The sequence below is a fragment of the Octodon degus genome, unplaced genomic scaffold (genome assembly GCF_000260255.1).
Source record: "Octodon degus isolate 3935 unplaced genomic scaffold, OctDeg1.0 scaffold00057, whole genome shotgun sequence".
NCBI classification, from domain to species: domain Eukaryota; kingdom Metazoa; phylum Chordata; class Mammalia; order Rodentia; family Octodontidae; genus Octodon; species Octodon degus.
Window position 1 is genome coordinate 4,134,944 of NW_004524633.1, and position 12,538 is coordinate 4,147,481.

Here is a 12,538-nt window from a genome sequence, read left to right on the forward strand (position 1 = left end):
GGGGCCAGGCCGGGCCGGGGACGAGGCCGCCGCGCAGGGTCCCTGGGGAGGCCGAGGCCGGAGCTGCCGAGCCTCCGCGGGCGATGGCGTCTGGGCCGGCGTCCGTCCCCTGGTGCCGGGTGCAGCCTCTGCTCGGCCGCGCCCTGCTGGGGTTCGGGTTCGAATCGGGGTTCCCTGGGACCCGGCGCCTTCCCACGCTCCTCCTAAGCTTTGCAGCGCGCGCGTGGCGTCCCCGCTCCTGCCGCTTCGGTCTGGTTCACCAGGTCCGTGTGCGTGGCGTGGGCTGCAGCGCGGTAGCTGCCCGGACAGGGTCTGAAGCGCCTCCAAACTTCATGCAGGCTTTCGAGTTTGTGCAGGAGTGGCAAAGCATTGTGTGAAAGCCCCCCCCCCCCGTGTGGGGGTGCAGGGCGCAGAGCTCCCTGCCACCCGGGTGACCCAGAGAGGGAGCATCAGTTTGGGCTGCTGAGGACTTGGCGGGAAGTATCTCATGTATGAAACCAAGCTGAAGTTAACTCAGTTTTGCGGACAAGGGCTCACTTGTGTGACAGCTCTCCTGGGGCAGCGACTTTCTGTTTCCCCATCTCCAACGTGGGGCGAGATATCCTAGAATTCAAGTGTGCCCCGCTGGAAACGTCGTGCTCTTGGAAGTTCGGGGAGGCACTGGGATGCCCTCCCAGACCCCTGCCCCTAGGGGCCCAGAGCTGCCCAGGGTTGCAGCCTACGTGGTTGTTGGGTTGATGTTTTCTCTTATTTGTGGTGTATCGGTGGGATCCTCTTTTGACTGGGTCTGCTGATGTTTACTTCTTTTTTGTTTTGAGACAGAGCCCATTATGTAACCCAGGCTGGCCTCAAACTTTTGGAGATCCTCCGGCCTCAGCCTCCTGAGTGCTGGGATTATAGGTGTGGGACACCATACTTGTTTCCTTTACATTATCAACAGATCTGTATGTGGATTGACAGCCAGTCTATAATCATTTTTGGAACATGGTGTGTAAACAAATAATTGAAGTGAATACATTTCAAGTGAGTACAGGGGAGTCACATTTTGGGGGCATGTAAAGAAGGCCAGGTGTTTCCCCTGTTGGAAGAATTAACCTTTTAAGTGTTGGAATACGGGAGTCTGGCAGGGTGGTACACACCTGTAGTTTAGCACTCCGGAGGCTGAGGCAGGAAGATCACTGAAAGTTCCAGGCCAGCCTGGGCTACATAAGATCTGTCTCAAAAAACCCCAAAGAACCCCCCACTCCCCCAACCCCCCCCCCAAAGCCTGGAATTTGTTTTTAAAGTATGTTACCTTACAGAATAATTCATTGTCATTTCTTGGGCCTCATTACGCCCCAGGCCCTGTGTGTAGTATGCAGAAAAACAGTAGGGAATCGTTTACACAGGCAGCTACCTTAAGTGCTGGATGCTAAGATCTCCCTTTTCACTAAATCAGGCTTTTTCAACAGGCTGAGAGACAAGCGAATTCACTTCCTTCAGCAGTGTTTATCTGTGGCGGGTGCATCACCTGGACGGTGCCGTGCTCTTTAGAATGCTGTTGCAGGAGTCACCTGTTACACGTGGCCCACCTGGGACAACAGGGGTGTCGCCCTCCCTGTCACTGTGGCCCTGGTAGGGGAACTTCTGGGCTGCTGCAGTCTGACCTTCAGGGTGGGAACTTGGAGAATGCAGGTGGGAGGGAGCTGCTTGGAGTGAGGGGCGCTGGGCCTGGAGTGAAGGGCCCGAGAGCCAGCTTCGCTTCCTAGTGCCCCAGTGCATCTGTAGATCTTGTGCTAATTAGAGGTTTGTTTCTTAAATTTTTCCCCAAAAGCCTGCGAGTGTGGCTTGGGCAGTGTAAACGTATCCATTTGTTTAGAATACTTAATTAAACTCGTCTATCACTTCTAATGGAACAGTAATCTCCCTATTTGTGTAAATGTATCCACTTGTTTAGAATATTTAATTAAACTCATCGATCACTTCTGATGCAACAGTAATCTCCCTATTTATTTGGCCAGGAAAGCTGGTTTGTGGCAGTTTTGTACTGGAAGAGGTATTTTTGAATGGAAAAAATACATCACTATCTTTCTAGGGAACTTAAAGCTTAGTACTTAATGCCTTACCCGTGTGTGGATTTTTGTTTGTTTTGTTGAGAGAATAGCCCTTTGACATGATTCTTATTTCCCAGAATTCTATTAAACTGGTAAGACAAGCAGGGTCTGTTTCTGTGGTCTGGGGGTGGGGCCAAATCTCACTAGTGTTCCTGGTTAAAAACCTAGCAACCTTTCTTTCTTTCTTTCTTTCTTTCTTTCTTTCTTTCTTTCTTTCTTTCTTTCTTTCTTTTTAAGTTTATGTATTTGGTACAGGGCCTCACTACGTAGCTCGGACTCATAGTGATCCTCCTGTTTCAGCTTCCCCAAAGCAGGGATTATAGACGTGTGCCACCACGCTCAGTCTTGGTGGCTGGCGTGGTGCGCCTGGGGCAGGACCGGCACAGCATTTGGTACCAGGGCTCGAACCCAGGTCCTTGCTTTTGCTTGGCAGGTGTTTAGACTGCTGAGCTATCTCTCCAGCCTGCAGCAACCCTTTAAAGTCTGTGTCGTGTACGTTTCCCCTCTCCATAAAAGAGGAGGTTCAAGGGCTGTGCTTACCCCAGAGCTTTAGCGAGGCTTAAAACAGTGTGGAAATAATTTACAATGTCCCTGCCTGCCTCTCCCTTTCACTACACCAGGACTTGTGGTGGGAGATGGGAGATTTGTTCAAGGTAAAAGGGCCTTCGGTCTTCGGTCTTCGAGCTTTGTCTCCAAGTCTTTTTTGTTTGTGTGTTTGTTTGCCTTGAGGCAGGGTCTTGCTATGGTGAAGTTCATTCTGGCCTTGAACTTGCTGTGATCCTCTTGCCTCAGCCTCTTGAAAGCTGGGTTGTTTTGTTTTGTTGGGACAGGGTCTTGCTCTGTAGGCCAGGCTGGCCTTGAGGTCACAATGTAGCCTAGGCTGACCTCGAACTTTTGGGATCCTCCTGCCTCAGCATCCTCAGACTGGCACTATAGGCGTGCCCCACCATGCCTGGGTAGAGTTTTTTCCTTAGTGTGTGAAATAGATTTCCTGTTAGGCATGGTATGGACTCTCTGTTGAAATGAAAACAATATTAATCTACTTTAATTTTCTTGTTTTAAGCTGGAAGAAGGATAGATGTTCAGAGAAACGCAGTCATTTTCTAAGTGGCCAGACACTCAGGTGGGTGGCAGAGGGGGCTTCCCGCCCCCTGGCCTTTCTGTCTAGCCATTCTGCTTATTTTCTAGATGAAGTTGTCCCCGGAAGTCATTCTCTCCTCTCCCAAGGGTGCTGCAGCAGGGCAGTTCCCAGGCCTCTGCGCCTCTCGGCTGGTCTCTGCCTTAGAGGAGCCCCTGCCTGGGCCCCAAGTATCCGGCACCAGGCTTTGCCTTCCCAGTTCCCAAGGCCACGTCACCAAGGCCCCTAGTGATCAATGGAAACAGGACTTAATCACGTTTGGAATAATCGGGGTGACGAAGAATGCTAGCACCTGTTAGTGTGCATCTGGGAATAAAAAGTATGTTGAACAAGTACCGTTCCAGACAGTGTGTGCTCTCCACAGCCACACACTGGACCGCGGTGCCAACACGACGCGCTGTTTCCTTGGGAGATTTTACCCTGCACAGAGCCGTAACCAACATACACGTGACAATAATCCTTGCTAGAGACACTTGTCCCCTGGGGGCTGGGCATCAGGTGGACCCAGATACTCCTCTCAGCTTTGGTCTCCTGTTTCTGGGCTCGTCCAATCCAGGTCCTTCACCTGTGTTTACCACAGAAGTCTTTTCTGTAGAATTTTCGAAGCCGCCTAAGCGGACATTGTGCTCCTGAGCTGCGTCCTGGCAGGACTTTGGACCGTAACGTCCATGTACCATGCAGATGTGTGGGTGTGTGCTGTATACACGTGTATACTTACGAACACCATTGGCACTGGAATAAACTACAAAGCTTAATTGTGTGTGTGTGTGTGTGTGTGTGTGTGTGTATGCTCATTAGTCAATAATCTTAGTAATAAAAGCAGCTCCTTTTTTTTTTTTTTGAGACAGGGTCTTGCTGTGTAGTCCAGGAGGGTCCCATTTGCGGCAGTGCTCCTGCCTCAGCCTTCTGCACGCTGGGATTGCAGGTGTGCGCCACCGTGCTCTGCTGCCACTTAATGATTACTGTCCAGGCGCTGTGCCAAGCACTACATATGGTGTCGTGTTAACGCTCGGGAAAATTCCACAAGGCGGGAAATAGTTACCTTCTGACTGTAGCTGAAGAACTGAGTCGCAGAGAGGGCCCGCTGCGCCCACACAGACTCTGCTTTTTCTGGATTGAGTAAACTGGGGAAGGGAAAAGCCCCTAAGTTTGCAAAGGAAGGATTTAGGGTAAATGTTCTGTGCGCTCCTTTCTCTGCAGCGGGGAGAAATAGTGGCTGGAGGACTGAAGTTGTCTTGAGTTTTCTGCAGCACGCTTGAGAGCTGTGTCTTGTGGGTAGATGCGTGCTGGAGGGGTGGGGGGCCGCGAACCGGCTGAAGAAACCTTGCTGCGGTGCAGGGAGACCCTGGGTGTGCAGCTTTGCAAACTTGGGGAACAGTATATGCCATGAAGGGACCCCTGTCCCCCAGGCCCGGTGCTCTCCCCTGGTCCCCAGCAGCCCTCTGTGACCTCCGAAGCCCCCCAGGAGCACTCCCTGTTGCTTTGGGGGCCCCCAGGCCCTCCTCTCTTGTGCTGGCCACTTGCTCAGGAGGTGGCTAGTGTCCCCTTCCCTGCTGCCCCATTTGGTACCCAGCACGGATCCCCCATCCCCTGGGCCACATGCACCTGTGTTGCCCACAGTGTTCTTGGCAGCCTCAACTTCCCAATTGGTGACCGCGCCTCACCTGGGGCTCACTCCAGACTGAAAATAAATCCTGAGCCGGGCTTTGTCTACTGGCTTTTGCACTTGGTATTTATTCGGAGCCTGAGAAATACTTGTGGGGTGAAGGAAAACAGGAGCAGATACTGAATTTTTGAAAAGGGCGTTCTTAATGAAATCTGCCCCCACCCCCACGCCCCAAATGAGTCTGCAGCTAGCTTTGGACAGAAATGAGCCTGGACAGAAAGGAAGTGAAAGGGCTGGCGGAGAGGACCTCAGCTCAGTGGGGAGACTGAGTGACCTGGGCAAGGTCACTGGGGGGGAAGGAAAGATCAGTGATACGCAGCCCGGCCCTGGGAAACAAGGAGCTTATCAAAAGATTGCTTTCTTGCCTGAAGTCTGTTGCATGATTCATCCTACTGGTAAGTTATTTAACAGAATTTCTTTTCTTCTTTTTTTGTCTTTTTGAGACAGGGTCTCACGCTGTAGCCTAGGCTGACCTCAAACTTACAGTGATCTTCCTTATTTAGCAGAATTCTTCTGTTTTTGTTTTTAGATAGGCTGTTTCTATGCAGTTCAGCCTGTTCTTAAGCTCACTGTGTAGCCCAGGCTGGCCTCTGACTTGCAGGAGGGACACTCTTGTCTCAGCTTCTGGAGTAGGAGTACTGGGGTGACAGGTGTACACCACTGCCTGGCTTTGTTAGTTTTAAATGGAGCTGTGGGCCTACACTGATACAAGTGTCTGGGACCCCTGAACTCCTGCTGCAGCCCAGGGAGAGGCTGGTTTCTGGCTGAGGGGTTGGTGGAGAAAGCCACTGGCCTTCGCTGGGGACTTCTGACTTAGGATGAGGGGGGTGCCCGGAGAGACAGAGCCAGTGCCTGGGGAGGCAGCAGGTGGCGATGCTGGGCTGCACTGCCCAGCTAAGGGACAGAGGGACCCTGGGATCTGGGGTGTGGGCTGGGTGGAGCCGGAGAGCTTCTAATCACTGGAAGTGGGATGTGTGCTGTGGAGCCGCCATGTGCTGCCAGCCGCCATGTGCTGCGAGGGCGCTGAGGACATGGGCCCAGGTGTCACAAGGTGTCCACTACTGGCCAGCTGTGCAGACCTGGGCCACCTAGGGCCGAGTGTGGCGATCGTGGGAGCCCAGGACCAGCTGTCCTCCATAGAGACAGATGCATACTTAGGAAAAACCTGACCCGGAAATTGTAGTAATGCCACACAAAATTTCCTCTCTGCCCATGCTGAAATCCTCCATGGTGTCCGCCTCCACCTCTCTGTCCCCCCCACCCCCTGCGCTCTACCCCTCCACCTTCAGTTTCCTTATCCCTTTTTGTGCTTCTACCCCCCTCCTTGCCCAGTCTCCTCCCTTCTCCCGGGTAACCCCCCTCCCCCATTGGGGCCATGTGGGAGTCCCTACCCCAGGAAAGTGGCACCTGACTGTCACTAGGGGTGTGCTTCCACCTGCAATCCAGCTCCCAGCCCAGCCTGGGCTTGGAGGTGCGAAGCCCAGTGTTGTTTTCCAGCCTGTATGCTTCCATCTGAGCAACTGAAAATTTCACTTGTGCCTCAGGTAGTGAGGTGTTTCTCGCCTGGGTGGGTAGGCAGGGCTGTCAGGAGCCCCTCTGTACCCTGAGGAACCTGTGTTTCATTCTGATGCAGAACAAATTTGACCTAGCTAATTTGTACCATGCCAGGGGACGGTGAACCCGCTGTGTCCCCTGGCAGGCCCCAGGGCAGCCCCAGACCTCTGCTTCCCTCCCTGTGCATACAGCACTTGTTTTCTGCCTCCCCAGCTGGCATTTGTGGAAGCCACTGAGCAGAGGAGAACCAGAAAACAGGGAGTTATAGTGCCACCTTTGCCATTTCCAAGCTGTGACCTTGTGTGTCGTGTAGGACTGAGCAAAGTGCTCAAGTGTCCTAGGCCATCCTGGAGTTTGTGCATGGAAGCCTCGCCCACCTGCAGCTCCCTACCCACTTGTCCACTGTATAAATGGCTCTTTGCTTCCCCCCAGGAGGACGCAGAGGAAGATGTGACAGATGCCACCCTGGCATCTTCAGCTCAGTGGTGTGGACTACTGCACCCTGTGGGCATGGGTGCTGGGGGTGGGAGCTCCCTCGGGGTGTGCAGCCTCTCACCAGGGGCATTGGGAAGCCCTCCAGGGAAGATCCCGGAGCTTTGAGCTGATATGGAAGAAACCTTGGAAGCACAGAGAAGAAAGAAGTAGGGCCCGGAGCTCCTCTGTGACTGTGGGCAGTGCCAGAACTGTGGACACAGCTGGGGGGCACACTGCCAGGTAGCCCTGGCCTCAGGGAGCAGCACGAGGTCTGTGTCCCACACTCACTGTCCACATCACAGGTGCCACATGTGCGGCTGCCTGTCAAAGATGTGTGGGGAGCTTCGCAGAGAAGAGCTTGCAGCCTGGGTGACAGCCATGTGCCAGGACAGAGCCCAGTGACGAGGTCCTCAATGTGACTTTAAGGGACCATTTGGGCTGCTGGCATTGAGAGAAGACTTGAGCTGGCTCCTGCCGCTGTGCCTGGCAGCACTGAGGGACTTGTGGAGACGGGTTTCGCTGTGGAGCCCAGGCTGGCCGCGAGCTCTCTCAGCAATCCTGCCCCAGCCTTCCGAGAGTGGCCAGCCTTTTTTTTTTTTTCCACTTCTGAAAACAAGTTTTATTTAAATAAGGGCTTAAATACATTACACAACATCAAACCAGAAGGGAGAAAGAAAACCAAACCCCGTTTGTGACTTCCCATGGTGTGGGCAGCGGCTGAGTGGGCTGCGAGCTCCGCAGCAGCTCGGGTCAGTGTGCCCATCAGGTTAACTGCTCCGGGTGCGCTTCTGTGCGGAGCATGGCGTCCCTTAGCTAGGCCACCTGGTCCAATGCCCTGGGCAGCCAGCTGGGCAGGTTACCACCTCGCTGGAGGGAGGGTGACCCGGCTCTGTCACCTGGTCAGGCTGGACTCCGGGGCTCTTGGCTACCAGAGGTCCCACTAGTGGCACAGCCATGCTGCCACCTCACCCCACGCTCTCCTGAGTCCCTGCGGTTGCTCAGGTGGGCACCTTCTCCTAGGGGCAGGGACCGGGCAGGGGAGCTCCTGGCCAGGCACAGCTGCCTGAGGTCTCGGGGCGCTGCTGAAACACCGCGGGACTGCAGCTCCAGCCACACGCTGCCCGCGGCCCAGAGCATGAGCTCCGCTCAAATGAGGGACTTCCAGACTAGATGGCATGGCTCTTTTCAGTTTATTGCATGAAGGAGTTACACGAGTCCAAGTGAAGGTGGACCCCAATGGTTACATTATACAAGCTGTGAGGTTTTTAAACTCGTGACAAGGGACTGAAGGAGCGCTCTACTCATTGCAAGGCAATCCTCACGTAAGCTTCAGTGAGCCACAAGCACTTAAAACCCGTGAACCTTCAGCTGATCGTCCTCGGCCAGTCCGATCTCTACCAGGAACTGGCGCATGTTCTTGCACTGGTTGCCCTGGAGCTGGATTACTTCTCCATATTCTGAATGCTCAATGACAGTACCATTGCAGGCAAATTTCTTCTTAAACGCCTTCACCAGTTTCTTTTTATCTAATCATCAGCGATCCCCTGGACGGTGGTGAGGGTCTTCCTGCCGTTTCTCTGCTGGATTCTTATATGGATATAATCCTCAGTGCCGGCAGGAAGCAGGTCGTCACCCTTACTTGCATCAGCAAAGGGGTCGAAAGAGTGGAGGTTCTGGATAGCGGACATATGATGCGATTCCTTTTCCCCGGTGGAAACGGCCTGCGGAAGGTGGCTGCGGGAGAAGGCGGGCGGGGGGGACGGATCGCCGGGAAGCAGGGGGCTCGAGGGGGAGGCAGCTGAGTCGTCGTCGGTGGCTCAGTGACTGGGGCCCAGCGTTTTTTTATTAAGCAAACTGAAGACTTTATGAAGATGAGTCTCAGGTCACAGAGAAACTGAAAGGAAGACGCAGCGCTGTCCCGTGTCATCCGGTCTCGATGCACACACAGCCCCTGGGGTTGACATCCACAGTGACCCGGTCCTCTGGGGGCGCCTGGGGTCTCACATGTCAGCATGATGCAGAGCTTGAGGAGCAGCCCTGCCCAGCCATGTCAAGTTGTGGGTCCGAGAGGCCTGGGGTGAGTCTGAGCTGAAATCCTGGGCCCTTGTCTTTTTTTTGTTGTTGTATGTATTTGGTACAGGGTCTCACTGTGCAGCTTGGACTGGTAGTGATCCTCCTGTTCACAGCCTCTCCAGCGCTGGGATTATAGAGGGCGGGGTCAGGCTCAGTTGCTGGCTCAGTGGCCCCAGGGGTGGGGCCAGTGGGGCATGCAGGACTGGGGATCAAACCCTGGTCCCAGTGCTTGCCAAAGCAGGCGCCTAGTCCACAGAGCTATTTCGCCGGCTCCCTTGTCTGGTTTTGGAATCAGAATAATAATGCTGAGTCTGAGAGTGGGTTTGGACCTTTTCATTCCTTTCAAGTTCATGGATGAGTTTTCTTCCCGAGAGCTAATGACATCGTTTTGTTACAGGGATCCGCGCACACCCGTGTTTATAGCAGCACAGTCCTCAGTAGCCCAGTCGTGGAAGCACCTGTGTGTCCATCGACACATGAGTGGATAATGAAAAGTACACACCTTGGAGTACTACTCTGCCATAAAGAAGGATAAACTTGTGTCAGCTGTAGGAAATGGATGCACCTTGAGATGACAATGTTGAGTGAAACAAATTAGACACAAGCTTAAGTATTGCACAGTTGTGTGCTTAGATGATAAGCCCGAAGTGTAAATAAAGAGCCAAATAAAAGACAGCAGGAAGAAGGGAGGGAGAGCTTTGGCGGAAGGGAAGAGAACAGGAGATGGGGACGGGGGGGAGGTGTACAGGAGTGAAGACGGCATGCCATACCCCAGCTCCCCATGACGAGCAGGGTCTTCATATACTGCACACGGTGCTTAAAGAAACAGTGAACCGGAGAGAGAAGGCAGGGAGCTTGGCGCTGGGGCAGGACTCCATGGCGTCTCCACCCGGCCATTGTCGCTGCAGCAGGGCAGGGGCCCGGCCGGCCGGCCGGCCGTGTGCTGGGGCGCTGTCTCCGGCATCCCCTCCTGGCCCCAGCGCTGGCCTGGCGGCTTTGGCGCCTGTGTTGTGGTGACAGATGAGCGCTCTCTTTCAGATCTCGCTTTGTTTTCAGGCCCAGCGTGGCCAGAGCGACGCCCCAGCCCGGTGCAGCCTGTGTGGGTTTACATCGGGGCTGGGTGTGCACGAAACGCAGTTCACAGTGATGCTAGCATAAAGCCAGCCTCCCGCCCTGGCTTTCTCCCTGGGCTCTAGTCAGTCCTGCTTTTCACACGGAGCTTCTGTCAGCTGCGGCTGCATTCACTGTGAAGATCTGTTTGTTGTGCACGTGAGGGCTCTTGCCAACCCACTCACGAACACATGGGTCCCCGCACACCGGCGTGTGCGTGCCTCTGACCAGGGGTGACCCGGCTGTGTTCCCTGGGTGCCTTCGACGTGTGTTGCTGTCAACTTGATTTCAGTTTTGTTTTTTGCTTTTTATTTCTATTTTTTATTTTAAAGGAAGTATAAAATAAATATTAAAATGATACAGAATCTAAAAGTGAGATGACAGAAAATAAACGATGGTTGTTCTATTGCATATTGTAATCTTCAAAATGTTTGTTCAGATTATCAGATATAGGCATGCAAAATTGATAAAAAAGTTAAGCATGAACTGTTCCTTTCAATAAACCAATAGCAGTTAGTAGTACAAGTAGCTGACTTGTACTACTAAAAAATTCTAGTTCAAATTTTTGGTTTTTTTTTGTACTGGGAATCGAACCCAGGACCTTGAGCTTGCCAGGCTAGCTCTTGTGCCACTGCGCTATAGCCCCAGCCCACATTACACAGTGGAGTATTACTCAGCTATAGAGATAAACGCAGGGCTTTTATAGATAAATTGAACACTACTAGAGACCATACTCATGAGTGAAATAAATCAGGCTGCGTGTGTAAACATCCTATTGTCTCCCTAGAGTAAGGACCTGAAAGTGTAAATAAAATCCAAAAAGTACAGTAGATACTGTGAAAGGGAAAGAAGTTTTTTTCTAAAATCCCCCCCCCCCAGAATCCTGCTATGTCTGGCCTTGAACGCTCAGTGATTTTCCTGCTTCAGCCTCTTTGAGTGCTGGGATTACAAGCGTGCTCACCATGCCTGGCTTTTAACTTGATTAAAAATTTTTTTTTTTTACTAGCACCTTGTGGGAGGATTTTCTGTAGTAATACCTGAAGAGAGACTTTATTTTCTTTGAAAGCGAGGTCAATTACATTACCCTAATCCCTTTATAGACCAGTAATAAATGTCTTTGGACAGATGTCTAAAGCATATTCTTGCTTTTAGTGATGCACAATAACGGAACGTCATTATGGGGTACAGCGTGACGTGTCAGGCCCGTGCAGTTGGCATGGGAGCATCCGTCAGTTCCTCATCTGGCGAGCACCAAAGACCCCCTAGCTATTCTGAAGTATATGTGAGCACACATTCTGTGTACCTGGTATACACAAGGGGACAAAATTCTTGGAAACGCAATCGCTAGGATGAACCGCGCCTTCACATTACAATAAAGCTTGCTGTATGACTGTCTGAGAGCCTGATGCCAGCTTTCTATCAAAATTCATAATAGCTAAGCCTTGGAAACTGTGTGTGTCCATTGACAATGAAAGAATAGAGAAAATGTGATGGCCCACACAGTGGAGGGCCGCGCTGCCACAGAGTAGGACAAACTGGAGGCGTTTGTAGGAAAAGGGCTGTGCCATCGCTCAGACACACAGGCGTAAATGGCACATGGTTTCCCCAAAGGGGGACACAAGGTCTAAATAAAGAGCAAAGTAAAAGGCAGACAGGAGGAACAGGAGACAGGTCGTGATCAGATAGCGGAGGCTTGAGGGGGCTGGAAGGAAGGAGGGCACGAGAGGGACTGCCGTGGGGACACCGAGCGCGTTTCTGGGCTGTGTGGCTCAGCCTGCGTCGCCATCCTTCGCATCCCTGACATCTCTTAGTCTGTGAGGACTCGGGAGGGTGGAATGACAGTGGCAGAGCACTGAAAGCTGTCCTTAAGTGTTGGTATTTCTGTGGGGTGTTTTTGTTAATGGATTTTAATTACTGTCTATTAGATAAGTAAAATATATTAAATTTAGAAAATACAGGAAAGCACAAGAAATCATAAAAAGAACTGATGCACCTGCTGTGAGAGGTGGTTATTCCTGACACTTGGCCTTTCCTGTCTCCTACGTGGCATTTCTTGTCTCCTACCTGGCACTTCCTGTCTCCTACCTGGCACTTCCTGTCTCCTACCTGGCACTTCCTGTCTCCTACCTGGCACTTCCTGTCTCCTACCTGGCACTTCCTGTCTCCTACTTGGTATTTCTTGTCTCTACATGGCATTTCCTGTCTCTTTCTTGGCATTTTCTGTCTCCTCCTGGGCATTTCCTTTCTCCTACTAGGCATTTCCTGTCTCCTGCGTGGCATCTCCTGTCTCTTACCTGGTATTTTCTGTCTCCTGGGCATTTCCTATCTCCTACTAGGCATTTCCTGTCTCCTCCTGGGCATTTCCTGTCTCCTGCTTGGCATTTCCTGTCTCTTACTGGGTATTTCTTGTGTCTTACTGGGCATTTCCTG

At 52.3% G+C, this 12,538-nt stretch overlaps 1 protein-coding gene and 1 pseudogene across 1 annotated transcript in view; one reads left to right on the plus strand and one right to left on the minus strand.

The window, feature by feature from the left end:
* Dnajc6 (DnaJ heat shock protein family (Hsp40) member C6) overlaps positions 1-12,538 on the plus strand; it is a 118,929-nt gene that overhangs the window by 34,364 nt on the left and 72,027 nt on the right. The gene's annotated exons all lie outside the window — the stretch shown is intronic.
* LOC101572267 lies at positions 8,099-8,752 on the minus strand (annotated as a pseudogene).